The sequence below is a fragment of the Cornus florida genome, unplaced genomic scaffold (assembly GCF_030987335.1).
Source record: "Cornus florida cultivar Cherokee Brave unplaced genomic scaffold, ASM3098733v1 CherokeeBrave_3.0.0_Hap2_Chr01, whole genome shotgun sequence".
Taxonomy (NCBI): Eukaryota; Viridiplantae; Streptophyta; class Magnoliopsida; order Cornales; family Cornaceae; genus Cornus; species Cornus florida.
The window spans coordinates 51428023-51452515 of record NW_026775571.1 but is presented as its reverse complement, the minus strand read 5'-3'; positions in this window follow the sequence as shown (position 1 = coordinate 51452515).

The window sequence follows — 24493 nt, the reverse complement described above, 5'->3', positions numbered from 1 at the left end:
GCCAAATGGTAATTTGAAATCATTTGTTAATTTCGGTTTTCAAATTTCCCTTTTCTTGTTCATTTTTGCCTTTTTGCCCGTTGAAGGGTCAGATTTTGCATCGGTGGTATTTTTAAGCCATGGACCATTGTAGCATATCCTAATAGGTAAGTTACGTTTGCGTGCATGGTTGTTTCCAGGCGAACCTTCTTCTTTGGTGAAATGAGCCTCCTATGGACTCATTTTGAAACTTTGTTGCATAATTTGATCTAGGGGCTTTCTAGACTTTTCACATTAGTTTTATTTTTTTCTTTTGACATGGTCGCTTAGAAAATGTGATTTTAGGGGGGGTTTCTTCTTCGTGTTTTTCCAGAAAATGTCGTCTTGATACCGGAAATCCATTGCAAAGTTTAGCTTCCAGTTTTACATTTAGCAGCTTTATGACCCTCATGACCAGATTTCATAGAGGGGCATTTTGGGCATTCTACATTGAGTTTTTTTTTAATTCCCTTGTGTGTCACATAGAAAACTCGATTTCGGGAGGGGTCGTGTTTTTCTAGAAAAATTCATTTGATAGCCCGTTTTTGCTCTCAGTTGTGGACTGATCCTGAAGAAATTTCATGTAACAGCTTTTTGGGTCCCTCTTGACTTAGGCTGATCTAGGGGCATTTTAGGGATCTTGTAGTGTGTTTTTCTCCGTTCCTTCCCTGATACTGGGTAGAAAACGTGATTTTAAGTGGGGGTTTCTTTTTCGTGTTTTTCCAGAAAAACTCGGTTAAGGGTCCGTTTTCAGTCTCAGTTCCGAGAAAAAAATCGAATATTGCTTGCTGTAAAAACACTATTCCTGCCCAGATTTCTTACCCGGAAAATAAGTTTATTTTTTTGAAACTTTGAGTCTTCATATCTTCATCATCCGGACTCCAAATTAAGTGATTTTTGAGTCTAAGTTTATTTGTTTTTGCTGGTCTATATAACGATATACACAGTTACATCAAATTATATTTGAAAAGACCATTTTACCCCTTGTAAAGTACCTTTACCGTATTGATTTCAAATCCAAAAGTTTGATTTTATGAAACTTTGGAGTTTCATATCTTCTTCATCCAGACTCCGAATCAAGTGATTCTTGAGTCCATCTTGATTAGTTTTTCGTTGTCCTTCCAGCGGTGTGCTCGGTGGCACCCGAGTCCACAATTTTTAGAAATGACTATTTTGCCCCTAGGGGCTTATTTGTCATATTTTTGGTCTTTTGCTTCCGCATCAGTTCTCATTGAGTTCCACAACCTCATAGAAGGTCACTTTGACTTCTTAGAGTCTTGTTTTCTATTTTCGCTTCCGCATTTCGGATCCGTTATCGAATCAAACTACAGTTCATCACAGGATGCACTGACTTGAAAAACCAGGGCCGTCACAGGTGGTATCAGAGCTCCTAGGTTCGAAAACCTTAGGACGACGGGTTTTGGGTGCATATCATGCTTGTGTTGCCATGCTCTATGTGTTTAATTGTTTCTTGATAACTTATTTGCATGCTTATGTGGACGTATGTTTAGAAGTTTACCTAACTATCACAGCATGATACATATGCTTATTTACTTTAGTACATTGTATATACTTGTAGATCTCAGCATGTTGCATGTGCTTGTCTGCCTTAGCATACAGTATATGTTTGTCGGCTTTTGTACATTGTATATGCTTGTTTGTTTTAGCATATTGACTTACGTTTGTCTGCTTAGCATGTTGGTTATGCTTGTCTACTTTAGCGTATTGCATGCACTTGTTATTCTTAGTATGATAGTATGATGCATACATTGACATGCCTTATATGACTTTACTACTTGTGTGAGTATGTAGTCTATTGCTATGTTACATGTCAACTGCTTACTTTTATGTCTTGTTTAGGCATTGTGGGTTTTTCCAGCTTGGTTGGTTGAAATTGATGCTAGGGCATCATCTCTTGGGGTTTCGTGGTAACCTTGATGTGGTGACGTCATTGGGGTCTTATTTCTAACGTCACAAGACGACGAGTCGAATTGACTCGAGTCCTTCCTTGGGGATTAGAAGTTTTGTCTTTGTAGGCCTTAACGACGAGGTTCCCGTGCCCTTTCTTCTTAGAGTGGTGGCTTTATATTATGTGGCGTTAGGATTCCACCTTGTGTTTAAGCCAGTCTTAGGAAAGACTTGTAGACTCTTTGTTTCGGGAACCCTAGTGTTCATTCTAAGAGATGATTCACTTCCTTGCTGTGAGGGATTGAAGTCATCCGGGTTTTTGGGATTCACTTTAGTGAGTTTGTTCTTCTGAGAGGCATTTCATCCTTTCTTGCATTTCATCCTTTCTTGCTTGTGATTGTTATTTGCATAGTCATTCCTACATGTTTATATACCTTGTTGTTTTGCGCATACCTTAGAAATATGTTAGGGGATGTGACTATTTGGTAGTTGTGTGATGGTATAGGTGACGTGTTTTCATTTACTATATCTGCTTGTCATGCTAGCGTCATAGGTGATGTGTAGCGTGTCTCTGATGCTTGATCCCTATGTGATAGGTAGCATACTTAATTGCCCTTGTACACTATGTGTTTAGTTGTTTGGTGCATGGATTTTCATTACGTTTAGTATACTTGTACCTAGTATGCTTGTACGTTACTTATTTCATTTCGTTTTGGTGTAGTATACTTGAGTCGTATACTTATCTACCATGGATTTAGTACTGCTTAGTATACTTGTAGAGTGTATACTCATGCATATACATATATTGTATTTCCATTTTGATATTTCTTAGTATACTTGTGAATGTATACTTGTATAGATATATATGTTTCATGACTAATTGCCTAATTAGTTCATTTATTTTATTATTCCTATACTGTACTTGGGGTTGTATAACCTTAGTTGTCAGGATTGTGTGTGTGAGCTTGATCCGATGTCTTTATTCTAAGGCGTAGCCTGGTAGTAGGTCAGCTTTAGCATGACGTGAAGGATTTTTGGTGCATTGTCTTGTTGAGAGTCATTGTGACAAGGCGATGATGATGTTGTTTGATTTGTAAAGTCCAATCCATTGGCTTGAAGCCATAAACTTGTCAGGCTTTGGATTCATGACTGGTGTGGTTGACAACAGTGTTTTGAGACTTGTGGTTGTCAGTTTTTCCATATTGAGGATTTAAGGCCTTAAGCGTAGTGATGCCTATGACATTGTTGTCAGAGTTTTAGATTAGCCAGAATGGTCCGACCGGACATTTTGTACCATATCGCAACTCTCACAGAATGCCTGGTTTTTGTGGTACTTTTGGTAATGATCATTTTGACATTGCTGTCATTTGTATCGATAGGTTTCACGGGTAAGTTTATTGGGGGCAAGTGATGAATTAGGGCTTTATACTGTCATGCTACCGTACAGGTTGTGTGTGGGCGAGTGCTAGTTGCCATCGATGCTACCTTGCATTACCTAGCTAGTAATGTGAGTGTGGGCGGGCACTTGACACTGTAGATGCTACCACACCTTGGGTACGTTGTGGGCGGGTTCTAGTCAGTATTTGTGCTGCCATGTTGCTTCTGGTTGTGTTCCTCATTTTGATGTGTAGTTGCTTTGATCTCCTTGGGGTGGTTGACATTGGGTTAGTATGTCAATTTGTTGGAGAGGTGTCTCACGGTTCGTGGTTTCGTGTCCTTTCATTGATCTTGAGACCTTTAGAGTTGTCCTTGGGTACTTTATGATCTATTCCTTGGTGTGACCTTGTGTACGGTCCTTCTTCGGTTCTTCTGGGAATGTTCCTGATTTCGAGGACGAAATCTCTTTAAGGAAGGTAGGTTGTAATAACCCAGTCATTTCCTTCCTTTTCCTTCTTCTTCCTTTTCCTCAGAATTTGAAGGATGAATTTTTTTCGTCAAAATTTCTTGTCTGAGTTCAGTTTCTCGTCACTTAGTGTCATCTCTAGTGCTCGGAAATGGTTTCTAAGACTCTTTCCTTTGGATTGACAACTTCTTTTGAGGACCGAGTCAATTCCACATTTTTCGTTTTTCGACACTATTCATTTTCTGTCTTTTTCCCTATTTTATCTTTTCCCCGTTTGTCACCATGTTTGCATAACCACACTTCTTGCATTCGGAGTTGGGTTTTGACTTCACGTATCTTCATCTTGAGTAGTTTCCATAAAATACGTATCTTCACTTTTGCAAGAAAGTACTCTGGTTGCTCCCGGTGTCCATAGGGGCGTGGATGCAAAGTTCTTTGGGAACTTTTTCTTTTCTTAGAGTGTTTTTCGTAAATATCTTTAGAAGATATTTTATTTTAGGGGTTTTTAAGAAAATATTTTTGGAAGATATTTTCATTCTGGGCCATTACTGCAGTTTTCACTTTTTAGAGGGGCCATTGTGCAATTAATGAAAGTTATTGTTAAATGCCTTGTTTTGGGCCTGGGGCCTCATACGGGATTCATTTTCACTTTTCGTCGAGTCACGTACTCTTGGAATTTCCTCCTGGTCGTTGTTTTCCAGTTTTAGGGTTTTTGGCCCTAGTTAATGCCAAACTTGTTTGGGGCATAACTTTCTGTTCAGGACTCGATTTTCAACACCATTTCTTCCATTGTTCATATTTTCTCATTTTGAATCTTTTTTGTTCACAGAGTTTTGCCATTTGAGTGCATCTGCTCAAATTTTACTTTTTCGGACTTGGCAGGGCCCGTTCGGGGCACTTTTTGAGATTTTCTATAAAAGGGGGATGAGATATTTCATTTTTTATCTTCCCCACTCCTCTTGCACGACCTGAAGCTCCCATGGCAGCCCAATGGAGGCTACAACCTTCTCTCTCCTCTTTTAAACTTCATTCCTTTGTCAAAACATAGTAGGGCCTTTGTGTTTATTGCTCATCTTGGCGATAAGTATCTTTCACCCTTATTAGAACCCATTTTTGGCCAAATTTTGAGTTCGGGTTTGAAGTAAAGTTGTGATTTTGATGGGGCTTCTTAGGGTTCATGTAGATCGTGTTGTCCTTGACAAACCCCGCAATATCGTCGGATTCGGAACACTTTTTTTTCGGTGGGCTTTTGAGATTTTCATTTCAAATCGAGGTAGGGGATGTTTTAGGGTTATATTAATGTTGTATTGATTGTTATATGAGCATATACAACTTGTGAACATGCCTTGTTCAAGTTATACAATTTAATTTAATTATTTTCTTTGTTTAAGATTTAATTCTCATAATGCTAGGCAACTTAGAATTAAATTGTGGCATGCTAAAAATTTAGGCCTTCGTATGGTGGTTGATATATATTAAATTGGGGTTATTTGAATAAGAATTGCAAATTTTATTTAATATTTATCTTTTGTGAAAGTTTAATTCACCTAGTTGTATCAAGCATGGAATCAACTTGTAATGTGATATTAAAGTAGGCCTTGGTGAGTTCTTTAACATATATTAAATTGAAGACATTTAGATATGTTTGAAAATCTAGAGAAAATTAATTAATTAGCTTAATTAATTTTATTTTTAAGTGTTGTAGTCACTTAAATTGATTTTGGGTATAATATATGTGAAGACTATGCTATATCCCTTAACATATATTAATTTGAGTTTATTTGGGATTAATATGAAATCTAGAGACTTTTCATGTTTGGTTAAAAATCCCTTTTAATGTAGTGAAATTAATTACATTGTGAGCATATTACTAATTGGATGTAGAATTAGTACTTGGGGCCTCTTAAAATGGTAATTGGACTTAGCATGATATAGAATATCATTGACTTATAAAGCTTGTTTAAATATATCTTGTGTAGGTATATAGCTTGTTAGAATATTACAATTGTTTACCTTGAAAGCTTGTTACTAAATTGAAGCTCATTTAGTACTTGTGGCTTAGGATAGTAATGTGACTTAATTCTTGTAAAATATTCTTGCTTTGTGTATAATTGCATATTGGAGACTTGACATGTCATATGCTATTTAGACTTGAATCATTAAACATGATTTGTGTGGATTCAACCTTATTTGTGCATGGAAGATGGTTTTATGCATTATTGATTTTAATATAAGTTTGGTCTAACTTATTGATTTTAGTACAAGTTTTGAACTTATTGATTTTGGGAAGCTTGTAAGGACATATTTCATGTGATGGCTAGGGTTTGGCTCTAGTACGGAGACAAGAATCTTCTAAGTCATAAGTACGCACTAGGTAGTACCCTGTGGGTCGTAATTGCCCGGAATAACTTATGCATGTGCGCACTAGGTAGTGCCTTGTGGGTCGTAATTGCCCGGAAACACTTGTTTGGTCTAGCGACCGCATGTCCTAGTCCTTCCACTATTTGATTTCGCATTCAATTTCAAGTTGTTTATCATGAATTACTTGTGGCTTGAGAATTGATGCTTGCTTTGGATATTTGAATCCTATTTAGTATTCTTGAACTTGTATACTTGCTTCGTGAGTTTAAATTTCATTTAGTATGTTTGTGCTGTGTATACTTGTTTTAGGCGTATCTCTTTTAGCTTAGTATACTTGTGTTCGTATACTTGATTTACGAGATTTCCATATAAAATGTACACTTGTCTACATATGCTTAGACATTACATGACTTGTCATAATATGGTTTAGTATACTTGGAAATATATGCTTGTATGTTGTGTAGCATGTTTTAACAATGCTTAGTATACTTGAGCATGTATCCTTGTGTGTCGTTGTTCACTTTAAATTACATGGTAGCTTAGGATGATCCCTGAGTCTCATTTTGAAATAGACGTTAGGTGGCCCGAGCCTTTTGACATGTTTCACCTTAAGGTGATATAATTTTAAAACGCTAGGTCGATGAATGCTCATCTCCTACAAGTAGCTTTATGTTACTCACCCACGTAGTGGGGACATTTTTCAGGTACCGGGATCAAGATTTGGAATCCACATCATCCATGGATGATTTGTAGACTTGAAGTTCTCATTTCTTGTAAATGTTGGCTTGAAATGCCATTTATAGCTTTATATGTCAAAATGTGTAAATTTGATTCTACTTTTGTAATGTGTACATAAGTATACTCTTTACAATGTATTTGACATGTATGAGATGAGGTCATAGGCCAATGATATCTAATTTGTATCCTATGTAACTTTTAACTTCATGAAATATTAAGAAAATATTGAAAAATGCCGAGTCATTGCTTTACTATGCTTGCATCGTTTGTGGGAATTCCATTTTTATTCTTTTATAGGGTCTTATAAATCATGTTTGAAGTGTGGCCAAGGGACAAACGGTAATTTGAAATCATTAGTTAATTTCGGTTTTCAAATTTCCCTTTTCTTGTTCATTTTTGCCTTTTTGCCCGTTGGGGGGTCGGATTTTGCATCGGTGGTATTTTTAAGCCATGGACCATTGTAGCACATCCTAATAGGTAAGTTACGTTTGCATGTATGGTTGTTTCCGGGCAAACCTTCTTCTTGGGTGAAATGAGCCTCCTATGTACTCATTTTGAAACTTTGTTGCATAATCTGATCTAGGGGCTTTCTAGACTTTTCACATCAGTTTTATTTTCTTCTTTTGATATGGTCGCTTAGAAAATGTGATTTTAAGGGGGGTTTCTTCTTCATATTTTTCCAGAAAATGTCGGCTTGATACCGGAAATTTATTGCAAAGTTCAGCTTCCAGTTTTACATTTAGCAGCTTTATGACTCTCATGACCAGATTTCATGGAGGGGCATTTTGGGCATTCTACATTGATTTTTTTTTTCATTATCTTAGAGGTCACATAGAAAACTCGATTTCGGGAGGGGTTTCTTTTTCGTGTTTTTCCAGAAAAATTCATTTAATAGCCCGTTTTTGCTCTCAGTTGTGGACTGATCCTGAAGAAATTTCATGTAGCAGCTTTTTGGGTCCCTCTTGACCTAGGCTGATCTTGGGGCATTTTAGGGATCTTGCAGTGTGTTTTTCTCCGTTCCTCTCGCGTTGCTGATTAGAAAACGTGATTTTAAGGGGGGTTTCTTCTTCATGTTTTTTTAGAAAAACTCAGTTAAGGGTCCGTTTTTAGCCTCAGTTCCGAGAAAAAAATCAAATGTTACTTGCTGTAAAAACATTATTCCTGCCCAGATTTCTTACCCGAAAAATAAGTTGACTTTTTTGAAACTTTGAGGCTTCATATCTTCATCATCCGGACTCCAAATTAAGTAATTTTTGAGTCTAAGTTTATTAGTTTTTGCTGATCTATATAACGGTATACACGGTTGCATCAAATTATATCTGAAAAGACCATTTTACCCCTTGTAAAGTACCCTTGCCGCATTGATTTCAAACCCAAAAGTTTGATTTTATGAAACTTTGGAGTTTCATATCTTCTTCATCCAGACTCCGAATCAAGTGATTCTTAAGTCCATCTTGATTAATTTTTCGTTGTCCTTCCAGCGGTGTGCTATGTGGCACCTGAGTCCACAGTTTTCAAAAATGACTATTTTGCCTCTGGGGGCTTATTTGTCATATTTTTGGTCTTTTGCTTCCGCATCAGTTCTCATTGAGTTCCGCAACCTCATGGAAGGTCACTTTGGCTTCTTAGAGTCTTGTTTTCTGTTTTCGCTTCAGCATTTCGGATCCGTTATCGGATCAAACTACGGTTCATCACAGGACGCACTGGCTTGAAAAACCGGGGCCGTCACAGACGATCCTCTAGTTTTGCGACTCCCAGTCCAACAGCAACTTGACCTCAGGCTTACACTTGATATTTGTAAAAGAGTAGCAGGTAGATCAGACAGCACTTCACGAATGCTCCAACCCTTCTAAAGTGTGACTGCGTTTACTTCTGTTCTTCAAAATCTGAACTCGATTGTAAAAGAATAAAATCCTGCTGATCATCCAGAATATTTGAATCTTCAATACAGCTCTAATTCTAATGTGATAGAGGACACTACAACTAAATCACTCATGAATATATATGAGTGCTCTCAAAACTGAATTTTTCTCTCTCTAAAGGCTTTCTCAAAGTATAGAATTGATTCTCCCTAAAACCGTCTCTCAACCAATGTATATAATATGGTTTATATAGAGTTTTGAAAGTCCTAATCCCTCAAAAAATATGATAAATTTTGTGCACAAGACTTGGAAACAAGTTGGAATCAAAAAGGAAACAACTGAAGAAGAAAACCTGGAAACCTGATGCATCCAGTGTGACGACCCTAGTTTTTTAGGCCAGCGTGTCCTGTGATGAACCGAAGGTTGACCTGATAACGGATCCGAATGCAGAAGCGACAATAGAAAACAAGACTCTAAGAAGTCAAAGTGACCTTCCACAAGGTCGTGGAACTCAATAAGAACTAATGCGGGAACGAATGATCAGAAAAAAGACCGAACAGGCCCCCAAGGGCAAAATGGTTATTTCAAAAAACTGTAGATTCGGGTGCCACCGAGCACACCGCTGGAAGGACAACGAAAAACTAATCAAGATGGAATCAAGAATCGTATGATTCAGAGTCCGAACGAAGGATAAACGGCATGACGAAGAAAAACGAGCACTTAAAGCAAAAAAGGTAAAATGGTAATTATCCAGGAAGAACCTAGTGCAACCGAGCACACCGTTGGAAAGACAGCAAAAAATTAGTCAAGTTAAAAAAAAAAATTCACTTGAATCGGAGTCCAGACGAAGGAGAAAAGCCCAAAAGAAGAATTGACGTCGCGGCGGTCCGACGAGGGGCCATGGCGCACACGGCACCCATGCGCGAGCCCACCGGCGTGCATGCCAGCGCCCAAAGACATGGCTGGTGGCAGCCCTTGGCTGCTGCTACATTTTTTTTAATTTGCCCAGAACTGAGGCTTGAAACGGAGGTCAAGACGAGTTTTTCTGAAAAAACACGAAGAAGAAACCCCCCCCCCCCCTAAAATCGAGTTTTCTAACCGACTAAGCGGACGGAATCGAAAAAAACTCACTTTGAAATCCCCAAAATGCCCCTAGATCAGAACTGAACAAGAGGATCATAAAGCTAGTAAATGAAAACTGGAAGCTAAAACTTCACGAGGGATTTCCGGTACTAAGACGACCTTTTCTGGAAAAACACGAAAAAGAAACCCCCCCTAAAATCACGTTTTCTAAGCGACCATGTCGAAAGAAGAAAATAAAACTGAGGTGAAAGGTCCATAATGCCCCTAGATCAGAATATGCAAAAAAAATGCGAAATGAATTCACAAGAGGCTCAAAACACAAACGATGAGGTTTTGCCCGGAAATGACTATGCACGTAAACGTAACTTACCTATTTAGATGTGCTACAATGGTCCATGGCTTAAAAATATAGCCGATGCAAAATTCGACCCCCCAACGGGCAAAAAGACAAAAATGGACTTTGAATGGAAAACATAGAATCCAAAAATGCAAAACGGGATCAAATGACCGTTTGGCCCTTGGCCACACTTCATACAAGATTAATAAGACCCTATAAAAGAATGAAAATGGAATTCCCACACCCGATGCAACCGTGGTGAAGGAATGACTTGCGATTTTTCAAGATTTTCATAGCTTTTCAAGAAATCAAAAGATACATATGATACAATTTAATGGTTATTGGCCTCCGGCCTCATCTCATACATATCGAATACATTGAAAATAGTGTACTTAAGTACACATTACATACATGGAATCAAATATACATATTTTGACATATAAGTCTACAAAATGACATTTCATGCTAACATTTGCATGAAATGGAAACTTGAAAGCTACACAACATCCAAGGAATGCTAGGCGTCACGAACCAAGTCTTCGTACCTGAAATATGCCCCAGTATCGTAGGGGTGAGTAACATAAAGCTACTTGTAGGAGATGAGCATGCATCGACCTAGCATTTTACAAATTTATCACCTTATAGTGAAACATGTTAAAGGGGCTCGTGCCACCTAACGTCTATGTCCAAGTGAGACTCGGGGAGCATCCTAAGCTACCTTAGAGTCTAAGCAACAAGAATTATGATATACATACATGTATGAAACGAATCATGGTTGGGATAATCTAAAGAACACGACAAGAAAAATGCTTGAGCATAGATTAACATGAACTGCATTTTCAATACAATTGAACTAGGTCTAGAGTAATCCATATAATATGACAAAAAGCATATTTGAATACAAGTTAACAAGAATCACATTATCCATGCAATTTAACCAACATTGAAACTTCCAATACAACGCATAAAGCATAATTTCGCAAAGTTAACATCCTGTAACTTAAAATGGAACGACAAATAAGAAACAACAAGTTACAACATCATCTAGTTATCAACTTGAAAATGAAATGCAAAATCAAACAAAGTGGATACTCGGACGTCACGCTGGATCAGACCGACAACATAGTTACTTTAGGGTTACTAGCCCATTGGTAACCTCCCTATGTGCGCACTAGACTATATATAGAGGGACTATCCCCCGTACTAGAACCACGTCCTAGCCATAGCCAAATAACGACATCCCCAAGTTTCCAAAATCAACAAGTTGTGCAACAACGCATATATCAACAGGAATACGCAAGATAATCAACTATCTACCAAGCACAACCAAATTTGGAAACCTATACAATACATGCTCTAAGTCCACAACTAATATGATGTGATGAATGTCAAATCTTCAGTGTGTGATTCGTTACACGCTATGCATGAATGATGTTAAATATGAAATGTGCAAATCATTACACAAGGCAACAATATATTCAATAAGAAAAACATATTCTCATGAGTATAAACATATCAACTATATTATCCAATGCTCAAAACATAACCAAATGAATATACAACAAGTCCATGTCCAGGATTTTGATATAGAAACGACTTTCAAACACAATTAAATCCATAGCTCAATTCGATAGAATTTAATAAAATAAAAAATAATTAAATTCCCTAGATTCTAATTCAATTCCAAATAACCTCAAATTAATACATATTAAAAAACATGGCATGGTCATCACCTATATCCATTCTAAAACTCAATTAGGTTATTGGAACAGCAAAGTAGAACTTTAATTAAATTATGCTAATTTAAATCCCAAGGTTCTAAAACAACTTCAGATAGTCCCAAATTAATATATACTAGTAAATAAGTCATGGCCAATACAAATATCAAGTTAAAACCTTAATTAAGCTAATGGGACCGCAAAATAGATTTTAATTAATTCTTTTAATTAAAATCTCTAGATTTTCAAACTTAACCAAATGCTCTAAATTTAACATATCTTAGAGAACATGCCAAGGACTAATGTAATATCACATTACAAGCTTATTTCATGCAAGTTACACCTATGTAAATTAAACTTTCACTAAAGTTAAATATAGAATATAGGTTATAATTCTCATGCAATTAATCCCAATTTAATAGATGTGAACAACCATACCAAAGCTTAATTTTCTAGCATGCCACAATTTAATTCCAAGTTGTATATCACCATGAGGATTAAATCTTATACATGGAATTTAATTAAATGAAAGGTTTCAAAACCTCACCGAATATTCTAAATCAAATATATGTGAAGTTATATGGCATGTAAATCAAGAATATCAAGTCGGAATTCAAAAGGAGTGAATAGTGCACTCGGGGCAAATTAATTAATAATTACTAATTTTCAAAACACCTCCAATTACTTTCAAATTCAACTATGTTAAAGAGCATGCCAAGGCCTAATATAATATGCTAACACATTAATTTCAAGCTAGTTAAGGCCATGTGAATTAATCTTTCACCTAAGATAAATATTAAATAAAATCTTTAATACTTATTCAAATGTTCCAATTTTAATACACGACAATGAGCATATCAAGGGGTAATATAAAATCATGTTACATGTTTAAACCAAGTCATGAGCAACCGGAAAAATTAGATCCCGTACAAAAAAAATAAATAATAAAATCTCTAGATTTTATATTTAATCATGCAAACAAGTAGTATAAGCATCACAAGCATGCTATATAACAAGAATTTAAACCTAGAACATCTCCTACCTCAATTTGAGATGAAAATCCCAAAGGTCCACCAAAATAAAAGGGCTCCGAATTCGACGATACCGAGAGGTTTTGTCGGGGACAACACCGTAAACAAGAATCCCCAAGAAGCCCCATGAAAATCATAACTTGACCTCAAAACCAAACTCAAGAAATGGTCAAAACTGAATTCTAATAAGGGGGAAAGGTAGAGCACGACGAGGGGAACAACAAACGTTAAGGCCGAAGACTTTCCATCAAAGAAAAATGAACCAAAAGAGGAGAGAGAAGATGGCAGCACCCCTTGGGCTGCCATGGGAGCTCCAGGTCGTGCATAAAGAGGGGAGAAGATGAAAAATGAAATATCTCAACCCCCTTTTATAGAAATCTCAAAAAGTGCCCCGAACGGGCCCCGCCGGGTCCGAAAAAGTAAAATTTGAGAAGACGCACTCAAATGGCAAAATTTTGTGAACAAAAAAGATTCAAAATGATAAAATATGAATAATGGAAGAAACGGCGTCAAAAACTGAGTCCCGAGCAGAAAGTTATACCCAAAACAAGTTTGGCGAAAACTGGGGCCAGAAACCTTGAAACTGGAAAACATCAACCAGAAGGAAATTCCAAGAGTACACAACTCGACGAAATGTGAAAATGAATCCCGTACGAGGATCTAGGCTCAAAATAAGACATTTTGCAATAACTTTCATTAATTATACAATGGTCCCTCCAAAAAGTAAAAACTGCACTTATGGCCCAGAATGAAAATATCTTCCAAAAATATTTTCTTAAAAACCCCTGAAATAAAGTATCTTCAAAAGATATTTACGAAAAACACCCCAAGAAAAGAAAATAATTTCAAACAACTTTGCATCCATGCCCCTATGGACACCGGGAGCAAACAGAGTACTTTCTTGCAAAAGTGAAGATACGTATTTCGAGGAAATCACTCAAGATAAAGGCACATGAAGTCAAAAACCAACTCCGAGCATGAGAAGTGAGGTCGTGCCAAAAACTGACAAACAGAGTTAAGACGAAATAGGGAAAATGACATAATAGGGAAAAGACGAAATAGCGCATAGTGTCCGAAAAACGAAAAATGCGAAAATGACTCGATCCTCAAAGGAAGTTGTCAATTCACATGAAAGAGTCTCAAAAACTAATTCTGAGCACTCGAGATGACACTAAGCGACATGAAACAGAGCTCAGAAAAGAAAATTAAACGAAAAAAATTCATTCGTAAAATTTTAAGAAAAGGGAAAGGGAAGCAAATGACTAGGTCGTTACATCCAGGACTTCTTGAACTGATTCAGCCATCTTGAATCAGTTTAAGATGACCAGTAAGGAATCCCACAGATTCTTGAACCGGTTCAGCCCTCTTGAACCGGTTCAAGATGGCCAGTCTTGAAATTTTGCAATTCTGATGATGTTGAACCTGTTCGATAAATCTTGAACCAGTTCAAAATGACCAGAATGAAAAAACTTGTTCCGAACCTTCCAAAACCCTTCCTAAATGTTCTCACTACCTCTCAACCTTCTTAGATCATTGTTCTCATCATCTCAGGGTGTAGTATATCATAAACACTTGACCTTCTTCAAATGAGCATCCGATCTTTAATCTTCGAAATATTGAATTAAAAAATTACAACTCGATCGGACTTGGTTTTACAACGAAATTAGCCAATTACAAAATATATATCTCACAGTCTCCCCCTTTGGTAATTTCGTGACAAAACCCTAAAAATAATTTAGCAATCTACCCAAGCAGGAAAGTAAATTACATGGATTGTTAAAGCAAATAAAACGCATAAATTTTCTTGAATCTCATGAAGCTTCAACACATGTAGTAACCTGTAATTCACACATTAGCTCAAACACAACTACCCGTTAAGCTTAATCAAGAATATAGACACAAGCATAAAATAACAAATTCTAATGCCTGAATATCAACGCAAACATGCAATGATCAATGGTTCTCCGATGATCAATGGTTCTCCCCCTCAATGCAAAAAAATTTTCCCCTTAATGCAAAAATATCTCTCCCCCTGAATGACAAGACACTAAACTCTCTCTCCCTTTTTGTCACAAATTAACAAGGGTCTCAAGGAAGAAAAATCCTAGTAGTAGGAAGCAACCAACCAAAGAAATCTTGTAAACCAATGAGATTGTAGACTCCACAAGATTATATCTATCAACAGAAATAACCAAGATCAATTCTTTGAAGTTCCACAAACTTAGTAAGTGTAGTAAAATCACCACCAAGTTCCAAAAACATATGAGCTGTCAATTATTCAGATTTCAGATAATAAATTAATGATATCATATCTTCTTAAATATTAAACAATCAACATGTGCAAAAGACTTTTTTTTTTTTTTATCTCTCTTTGTACTCCATTTTTCTTTTTGCACATTGGCGGCTTTCATGCTTATGGGTAGCCAACTCTTTCCCTTATTCCCATTTGTTTCGAGTCAAGGTAGCTTTCGGACAAATCCCAAAGGTAGCCTTTTCCATCTCACCTTTTTCTAAACAGCAAATATTTTTCTTTCTTTTTCAAAAACAATTTTCATCCCAAGCTGTTTTTCAATTTTTTTTCATTCTTTTGGTCTTAAACACATAAATCAAGCTTAAATTCCAAGATAATGATCAATCATATCAACATTACCTTTGACCAAAATAATGACATCTCGAGTAAATGTACTATCAGTAATTCTTTTACTATACGAAATAAGTAAGCAAAACCAATTTCATCAATTCATAGCCATTGTATGCTTTCCACAGACAATCTATGTGTCATTAAACTCCTTGTATTCAATATACTCAATCAATATGGGCTGCTTAACTTCCCAAAAACATAATCTAGACTCTTAAGGTATGCATGAAAATTCTTTCTAGACTATGTCTCTGCAATGCATCTAATCAAGACAACAAACACCAATAGATTTCCTAAAATGAGAAAACTTAGGAGCATCTAATGGTTTAGTGAGAATATCAGCCAAATTCTGATCAGTATGCACTTTTGCCAAAGACACGACATTTTGTTCAACTAACTCCCTAATAAAGTGATATTGAATGTTAATGTGTTTAGTCCTAGAATGCAAAACTGGATTCTTTGAAATATTAATTGTACTAGTATTATCACAAAAGGTATAAATAGTACCTTGATCAACTCCATAATCCAGAAGCATCTGTTTCATCCAAAGCAATTGTGTGCAACAAGTTCTAGCAGCAATGTATTCAGCCTCACAAGATGATCAAGATATACAATTTTGCTTCTTGTTGTACCATAAAACAAGATTAGTACCAACATAGAAACAACCACCTGAAGTACTCTTCATATCATCATTGTTTCCTGCCCAATCAGCATCAGTATAGCCTGCAATCTCAGAGTTAGACTCAGAAGAATAACACAATCCATAATTCAATGTACTATTGACATAACGAATAATGCGCTTGACTGCAAGAATGTGTTGTTCTCTAGGATCAACTTGATACCTAGCACAAACACCTACACTAAATGAAATATCTAGCCTAGTTGCTGCCAAATATAACAAGCTACCAATCATACTCCTATACAAGAAATGATCGACCTTGTTACGATCAGAGTCTCTATCCAATTTGGATGAAGTACTCATAGGAGTTTGAATATGCTTTGAATCTTTCAAACCAAATTTCTTAACTAGCTCATTTGCATATTTTGATTGATATATGAAAATCCCATCATCAAGTTATTTCACTTGAAGACCTAGAAAGAAAGTCAGTTCACCAACCATACTAATTTCAAACGTTTTACTCATATCTTTAAAAAAAGTATGAATAAGGTTATCACAAGTAGCACCAAAAATAATATCATCCACGTATATTTGAGCAACAAGAAAATATTTTCCTTTCCTGAAAATAAAAAACGTTTTATCCGCTCCTCCTCTTTTGAAGCCCTTGTACAATAGATAAGAAGTCAACTTTTCATACCATGCTCTAGGTGCTTGCTTTAAACCATAAAGAGCCTTTTTTAAGATGAAAAACAAAATCAGGATTATGTGGATCAATAAAACCTTTTGGTTGTGCTACATAAACTTCTTCCTACAAATACCATTTAGAAAAGCGCTTTTAACATCCATTTGAAACAATTTGAATTTAAAGTGACATGCAAGAGCAAAAAGAAGTCAAATAGACTCAAGTCTAGCAACAAGTGTAAAAGTCTCATCAAAATCAATTCCTTCAACTTGAATGTATCCTTGTGCAACTAATCTAGCTTTATTTCTCATCACAAAACCATGTTCATCAAGTTTATTTTTAAAGATCCATTTGGTCCCTATGATATTAACATTACTAGGTCGAGACACTAATTCCCAAATATCATTCTTCACAAATTGAAGCAATTCTTCTTACATAGCCATAAGACAATCATAACTTTGAAGAGCTTCATCAACATTTTTAGGTTCAAACTGAGCCATGTGACATGACTGAACTATATCATCTATAATGCATTAGTGTCCTACATCATCACGAACTGTACTCCTAGTACCATGCTTATCCCATGGACCTATCACATTGTCAATTGGATAACTCAATCTAACTCTAGAACTGCTAGATATGGGAATATCTAGTGATGGTGCAGGAATTCCTATAGGTTCATCGATCAGTGGTGACCTCTAATTCATCATCCTCATCTTCTTCAACCTCTTCACCTTCTCCACCTAACTCCTCAACTCTTTCAACTTCTTGAATTGTAGGTTCTTTCCTCTCTTCTACAATTTCAAAATTAGTTTATTCTTCATCAAGTTGAGAAGAGGTTATTTTAGATTTTGTATCATCAAATACAACATTTATAGACTCCATGACCACTTTGGTTCTAAGATTAAAAACCCTATAAGCCCGACTAGTTTGTGAATAACCCAAAAACACACCTTCATCACTCCTAGAGTCAAATTTTCCTAAGTGTTCCCTATCTCTACGGATATAACATTTACTTCCAAAGACTCTAAAATATTTAACAGTGGGCTTTCTATCATACCACAATTCATATGAAGTCTTGTTAGTTCCAGGCCTAAGATAAACTCTATTTAGGATATGACAAGCAATACGTTCCGATTCAGCCCAAAAGTGACTTGCAATCTTATTCTCCTAAAGCATAGTACGAGCCATACCTGTAATTGTCCTATTTTTCCTTTCCACTACACCATTCTGTTGTGGTATTTTAGGTGCTGAAAATTCATGCTTAATGCTATTTTTATCACAATATTCAATAAACTCCTTGGGTTCGAATTCACCTCCAGTGTCGCTCCTAATCCGATTAATTCGATATCCTTTCTCATTTTGAATAAGTTGGCAAATAGATCTAAAATTCACAAAAATATCATATTTTTTCCTTAAATATGCAATAAAAGTAAATCTAGAAAAATCATTAACCATAACAAGCAAATATCTTTTTCCTCCAATGCTATCAGATGTTATGCGACCCATCAAGTCCATATGAATCAGCTCTAAAGGTTAAGAAGTGACTTTATGAACAAGTCTCTTAAGTGACACTCTAGTTTATTTTCCTAATTGACATGGACCACATATTTCATTCTTAGGCATCTTCAATTTAGGCAAACCTCGAACAAGATCATTGTTAGACAAATTCACTAAATCATTATAATTCACATGTCCAAGTCTTTTATGCCATAAAACAGCCTCATCAATAGCTGCAGAAAAACACATTAGTGAAGGATCTGAAAACACAACATAGCAATTATCAGAAGTTCTAGTTCCTTTCAAGATGCATTCACCTTTTTCATTAGTTACAAAACACCCTTATTGAGTAAAATTGACTTGAAACTCCTCATCACAGATCTGACTAATACTCAACAGATTAGCAGTTAAATCTTTAACATATAGAACATTTTTTAACTCCCCAATTCCTGGAAATTTGATCTTACCTTTACCACTTACAGTAGAAGCTTTACCATCACCAAAAGTAACAGTACCAACTGAACATTCCTTAAAACTGGTAAACAATGTTCTATCCCCTGTCATATACCTAGAGCAACCATTATTAAAATACCAACCACATAGACCAAGTGCTCTAAGTGCAGTGTGCATGGCAAGACACTTAAAGTTCTCTTTCTTTACCCAAACAATTTTAGATTCATTATACAATGATTTTCCTATTGTTCTAGGCAAAGTGTCACAAGGCTCAACAGTCCTAATCCTCTTCTTCCTCAATTTTGAACTCTCAAAATTTTTCAATTTCTTCCCTAGTTCAATTTCTCTTTTCTGACGCTTGTATTTGATATGCCCTTTTTCACCACAAAAATGACATGTTGAAACAAGTTTAGGAGAATTAGAAATGACACAAGGCTTGGTATCAACTTTCACAAAAATATCTTTTGAATTTTGAAAATACAAATCATTTGAAGTTGAAGCCAATTCTTTGTTACTACAAGTATTCTCAACTATTCCTTTCAACGTATCAATTTTGTAAGTGTCAATATTAACTTTCTGAAAAGACTATTTTGATTTAACAAAATCACTACTCAAATTATCAATTTTAAGTTCCAGTGATTTATTAAACAAATTTATCTTATTAAGCTCCTTTTCCAGAAAATCAATTTTATGAAGAACATTCAAATTCTTATGGCCAAGTTCTTCCAAATTTTTATTAGAGACAGAAACTTCTAACTTATAAATATCTCTATCAAGTTCCGCAAGATTCAATTTCTCTAACAGAATTTCAAAATCCTTTTTAAACTTGGACCACTCAATTTGCATGCTTGTGAAAAAATCAAAAACAGGAGTTAAAGGCAACACATCAACAGATGAAGCTGCAGACATGATGCAAAAATCAATAATTAATCAACAACTATGATCTACTTTGTATATCGAGTAACTCGCTCTGATACCAAATTGTTAAACAAGAGTGACGCGGGGTGCGGAAACAATTAGTTAATTTAATTGTGATTAACTCCTTTAATAACCTAGATCTGATTATTAGGTTAACTTGCTCAATTTATGATTGATTAAATTATATGATCAATTTAAACATCCACAATCATAAATATATGTAAAGTAAAGCGAGTTAGAGTTAGAAAGATTGCACCAGGATTTTAGCGAGGAAACCCCAGTTGATAAAATACGTCAACTGTTATGGGAAAAACCTCATGGATTGTGCAGTCCAATGCAAACCAATCCACTATGTTTGAAACAAAGTATACTGAACTTTGACTCTGGCTCACACCTTATCGTTCTACACCACATCAACCGCTGACAATCCTCTAGTTTTGCGACTCCCCGTCCAACAGCAATTTGACCTCAGACTTATACTTGATATTTATAACAGAGTAACAAGTAGATCAGACAGCACTTCACGAATGCTCCAACCCTTCCAAAGTGTGACTACATTAACTTCTGTTCTTCAAGATCTGAACTCGATTGTAGAAGAATTAAATCCTGCTGATCATCCGAAATATCTAAATCTTCAATACAGCTCCAATTCCGATGTGATAGAGAACACTACAACTAAATCACTCATGAATATATATAAGTGCTCTTAAAACTAAATTTTTCTCTCTCTAAAGGCTTTCTCAAAGTATAAAATTGATTCTCCCTAAAGCCGTCTCTCAACCAATGTATATGATATGGTTTATATAGAGTTTTAAAAGTCCTAATCCCTCTAAAAATATGATAAATTTCGTGCACAAGACTTAGAAACAAGTTGGAATCAAAAAGGAAAGGAAACCTGGAATCCTGATGCATCCAAAACTTCTTGAACCGGTTCAGCCATCTTGAACCAGTTCAAGATGACCAGTAAGGAATCCCACAGATTCTTGAACCGGTTTAGCCCTCTTGAACCGATTCAAGATGGCTCTTAAAATTTTGCAATTCTGATGATGTTGAATCTGTTCGATAAATCTTGAACCAGTTCAAGATGACCAGAATGAAAAACTTGTTCCGAACCTTCCAAAACCCTTCCTAAATGTTCTCACTACCTCTCAACCTTCTTAGATCATTGTTCTCATCATCTCGGAGTGTAGTATATCATGAACACTTGACCTTCTTCAAATGAGCATCCGATCTTCAATCTTTGAAATATTGAATTAAAAAATTACAACTTGATCGGACTTGGTTTGACAACGAAATTAGACAATTACAAAATATATATCTCATAAAATCCACTCAACGCAAGAGCTGTTGACTAAAATTGTGAGAACATTACCACCATCTGAATCATTACTTTCTGCAACAGCCACACTTTCAACTTCAGAGGACTTTACCTTTCCGTTCTTACGCACCGGATAATCCTTTTTTAAGTGTCATTCCTTGTAACAGATGAAACATCTCAACATCTTTGTTTTGTTCGTAGACTTAGAACGACATTTGCTGCTAGACCCTCCCTTCTTATTCGTTCTCTCTCTAACAGATAACCCCTCTGCTGAACTTTCTATAATACCCTCAAATGCCCTTTTTTGCAACTTCATAGAATTTAGAGCTGCCTTCACATCTTCCATGGACAAAGCAGTTTTGCTATACATCATTGTATCGAAAAATTTCTTATAAGAGGGTGGTAGAGAACATAACAGAATAATAACCTGATCTTCATCCTCTATCTTGACATCAATATTATTCAAGTCCATGATGATACTATTTACCTTGTCAAGATAGTCTTTCAGAGATGAACCTTCATGCTTCTAAAGAGTGAACAACTGCTTCTTTAGATACAAGCGATTTGCAACAAAGTTCGTCATATACCGGGACTCTAACTTCTGCCACAGCCCATCCTCCATAGTCTCTCCAGCAACTTCTCGCAGAACCTCATTACTCAAGCACAACAAAATCGTACTGTGTGCTTTCTCCATAACCTTATCTTTGTTCCTGATATTTTCTGGCAGTGCATCATTCCCCTTCAGCGCCTTTGATAACCCTTGTTGAACCAATAAAGCCTGCATCGTAACCTGCCATTGGTTGAAATCGTTTATACCATTAAACTTCTCGATTTCCAAAAACTTGGACGACTTCCCTGCTTCAAACCGAAAGCTCTGATACCAATTTGTTATAACAAATGCAATGAACCCAACTTGAACCAAGAATCACGACAAAAAGTAAACATGCTACACAAAGAACACAAAGATTTATACATGGTTCAGCAACATCCTACGTCCACGTCTAGGATCCGGCGAAAGTTTTCACTATGTGTAAAATAGGAGATTATAAGTTTTTAGCCCCTCACTCTGTTTCTATACAAATATTAGAGTCTCTCTTATATACCACTCCAAACCCCAAGTGCCCTTATATATTGTGCTACAAGATACTAATTAGGCTTGGGCCCACACAAAACTTATCCAATGGGTCGTTGGGTCATAAGTGGGTCGCAATGCGACCCAACACCAAATTCGAGCCACAATATCACAGTTCACATGTTCAAATATGAAAATTATCAATTTTGGAGTATTAAAATGAAAATAATTTTTATTTCTCTTGATTTGTGAGAAGTAGTTGAGAGTAGTTATGCAGAAAATAATAATCAGGAAGAGAGAATTACGGCTGTACAAAGAACAACACTGAAAGAAAACAAGAAGAAAGATGCCAAAGCTCTATCATATATTTAGCAAGGCTTTGACAACATTACTTTTTTCCAGAACAATGGAAGCCAAAACTTCTAAGGAAGCCTTGGAGTTGCTTCAAAATGAGTACGAAGAATCGAGTCAAGTAATAACTTTAAGGTTACAGACTCTCCATTGTGAATTTGAAACTTTGATGATGAAAAATATTGAGTCAATTCATGGTTACTTCATTAGATTTACTTCTATTGTTAATCAAGCAAAATCTCTTAGGGAAAACTTGAATGATCAAAAAATTATTGACATTTTTTGAGAAGTCTAACTCCTAAATTCAATAGTGTTGTAGCTATAATTGAAGAGTCAAGAGATTTATACGTATTATCTTTTACTCAATTGATGGGTTCATTAAAAATGCATGAAGAGAGATTAAACATGTCTACAGAAAATCAGGTGGCCAATAGGCTTTCCAATCAAAATTGGAATTTAAAAGAGGCTTAAATGGAAAAAGGGAAAAATCAAGGATTTCAAGGCGAAAATGGGAATCAATTCAATAAAGAAAATAGTGAAATTCCTATTTGTTATTATTGTAGAAAGAAAGGTTATATTGAAAAGGTTTGTTGGTACAAAAATAAGGATCCTAATATCCCCGTGTTCCATTTGTAAAAAATATGGACATAAAGAAAAAGATTGATGGTACAATTCAAAAAATCAAGCCAACTTTAATGAAGAAAAAGTTGAAGATGAAAATGTTATTGATGAATTGTTCAAATCTTGCCTAAATGCTATTGCAAAAAATGTGTGGTATCTTGACAGTGGGTTGTAATAACCATATGACTGAAGATAAAGTAATTTTAAAAAATTAATGAATCTATTAAGTCTTAGGTGTGTATAGGGGATGACAAAAGGGTGCAAGTTCAAGGCAAAGGAACAGTTGCAGTGAATATATACAAATTTTGATAAAAGTTTATTGAAGAGGTTTTGTACGTTCGAGGTTTGGATTAAAATTTGATCAGTTTGGGACAGCTAATTAAGAATGGTTGTTCAGTCATTTTTGAAGATGACAAATGCATGGTGTACAATAAAGGAGACAAAAAATTAATAAGCATAAAAAAATGTCTTAAAATAATATTTATCCACTTGATTTCCTAAGGACGGGAATGATGAGAAGAATGAAGAAGTTGTTGCCACTACGAAAACAAGTCTAGAAAAAGTACAGAGAATTCAAAAGTCAAAGAAGCAATGAGTGGAAGACAAGCCAAAAATTTTAAATAAAACAAAGCGTGGAAGAAACCATAATATGGGCACAAAATTCAAAAGAAAAAGTAGTTGTGATTGTGGAAGAAATTTGAAGACCTGAAATTTATTTAAGATATCTAACAATTTGAATTAAGGGAGTGTTAGAAATTAATTCAAATTTAAATGTTCAGTATTATCGTGTCAGATAGGTTTTGAAATTAAAATAAAATGGTTGATAAGATAAAGTTGTTAATGTTTTGAAATATGATTTGTTATCAATAGATTACATTATCAAACAATAGTTTGATTGTAATCAAAAGTGTAATGCAAAGACAATGTGCCATTATGTTATGTTGGCAAATTATGTTTACAAAGCAAAAGCTGTTGTAATAAATTGAATAAAATGTTCTTTGTCATTCTTCTATCAACCTACAACAAATAATGGGAGATTTTATTTTTATTTTTTTGTGAAAAATGAATATCGAGGCTAAAAGTTCACCTTTTTGTAACGAGTAAAAATTTTCGGAACTTAAATTTTTTGCTAAAGTGAAAAGAAAAAAAAAAGCCATCGTTTAACAAGAAGTAATGAGTCCATATTTGTGAAGACATGTTAATTTTTTGGCACAGACCAATTGGTTTTTGCAGGGCTAGTTCCCGAATTCAAAGGCTTTGATCTTTATTTTATTTATTTTTATTGGTACTCACACACATGCCTTCACTGTTGCTTAAACCCCTAACCTCTCTTTAAGAAGTAAGGGCCGTGAAGGGGTATAAAATCCCACTGGGCCCAATTTGGCATGACCCACCAACTGAGAAAGAAGTCCAGTGACTCCT